Below are 2,162 nucleotides of genomic sequence, written 5' to 3' on the forward strand. Positions count from 1 at the left end.
TACTATTGACATTCTGGGTCAGTTGAAAATGCAAGTGCATCTTATTTGGTGCATAGCTCATAGGGCTGCAGTAGCCATTAGTTGATGAATAATCTTTTTATTACCACACAGAGTCCAAACACTATACATGCAACAAAAGAATCTTTGTTTTCTGCTGACACTGCCCCTCTCCTCACAAGAGATGAAATGCCACTGAATATCACAAATATAATACTTACACACTACAATTAGACTATACATTCTGAGGGAATGGGTATGGGGAGCACCACACACACAAAGAGCAGAATGATGTTCAAAGGCTCATATTTCTGTCCTCTGTATCCCACTCTATTACTATTACATTACTACTTGCCCTCGAGATACACACACACACACACTATACTATACTATTATACTTGCCCTGAAGAGAGAGAGAGAGACACACACACACACACACTATACTATACTATTATACTTGCCCTGAAGAGAGAGATAGAGATACACACACACACACACTATACTATTATACTTGCCCTAAAGATACATATCCCACCAATGTATTTCCCCCAGTAACTGATAGGGCCTGGCACATGCATACAATGATGTAAAACAATCCAGTCTTTTGAAAATACAAACACTTTATTGAATCTGAAATCATGTTTGAATTATAAAACATAGAATGGGAGAAAAAGCACAAGTAAACATGTCCAGTTGCTTCAGTATTCATGCAGGGGCCATTACAAGGAATCTGGGAAACAATCAATTTGATGGCACCTGGCCACAGGTATGAACCATTTCTGCCCACACTCTTCAACAAAGGACAGAGCAGTCACACGTCAAAACAATAAATAAATAACCGGTACACTCTCCCTCACCCCAAACACACTCATGTTTTTGGGCACATACACAGATCTGTGATTATTTTTAGGCATACATGAAAATATCAGGACTGTTGCATGTAGAGTGACTCGTCAGTGGGAAACACACAATTTGGCATTTAAAACATGAAGCTGGAGTATAGAGTGAAGACACGTGGGTAACATGTAATTTGATAGCACCCGCCCACGTGTATGCACTATACATGGTGAAAAATGTCCATTGCTCAAACATAGGAAGGTCTTGATTTTGAAGGATGAGTCAAGCTTTCTTCACATCCTCTTCTTCCAGCTCCGAAGGGCAATAACAATAATGAAGACTAGGATGACCATAACACAAAGATAAAAACAAAAGTCCATGTCTATGGACTCTTCAAAGCCCAGTTGGTAGATGTTTGGCAAAAACACCTGTAACCTTGAGTACTTTTGATGATCACAACATTAACATGTTAAGTCAGTAAAAACGTTCTAGAAACATCCAAAACGATGACAACACATTGGATCATGGCCCATCTAAAGCAAGCTTTTGTCCTCCTCGGGACTCAGAGGAGCTTCAGAAGACTGAAGTACACAAAAAGACAACAGTCCAGAGTAGGATGACCACAAGCAAAAAAGGTCCACGTGTATGAGCCCTGTCAAAGTCAAAGCCCTGTTGGTTGATACTTGGCAAAAATACCTGCAACTTTGATTAGCAGTACTGGTAATGTTAAGCAGGTTTTAAAAAAAAAAAAAAAGTTGTACAAACACCCAAAAAGACAACACATCAGATCATGGCACATCTAGATAGATTTGCTTTCCTTCAGAACTCAGTGGCTTCCCAGAAGACTGAAGTGCAAACAGAGAGATCCAGAGGAAAGGTCAAGGTCAAACGAACAGATATCCAGAGGAAAAGTCAAGGTCAAACGAACAGATATCCAGAGGAAAGGTCAAGGGCTCCTGAGGTGGTCATGAATCTCAAGAGGGGCCCATATCCAGCTTTCGGTCAAACAAAGTGGACTTCCTCAACAAACAGATGGCTAAAAATTAAGAAGCTTAATATAAAATGATGCTTGGTGCAAGGCATCTGAACCTGTATCTCAGCAATCCCTGAACCAGACAGTCATGTTTTGTCTGATTTCAGTTCAGTATTTATCCTTATCAGAGCCAGAATGGGCAAAAAGTTTAAATCAAAAGTCCAAGGCAAGCTAATGGAATTGGACAGAAATAATGGAATTGAATGTAAATGGCATGAATGATAATGAATGATATTGTTAACTTTCATTGAGGTATTTTTTATGACGTTTTAAAAAAATCCACGCAATCAGGAAA

The sequence above is a fragment of the Alosa alosa genome, chromosome 18 (assembly GCF_017589495.1).
Source record: "Alosa alosa isolate M-15738 ecotype Scorff River chromosome 18, AALO_Geno_1.1, whole genome shotgun sequence".
NCBI lineage: Eukaryota > Metazoa > Chordata > Actinopteri > Clupeiformes > Clupeidae > Alosa > Alosa alosa.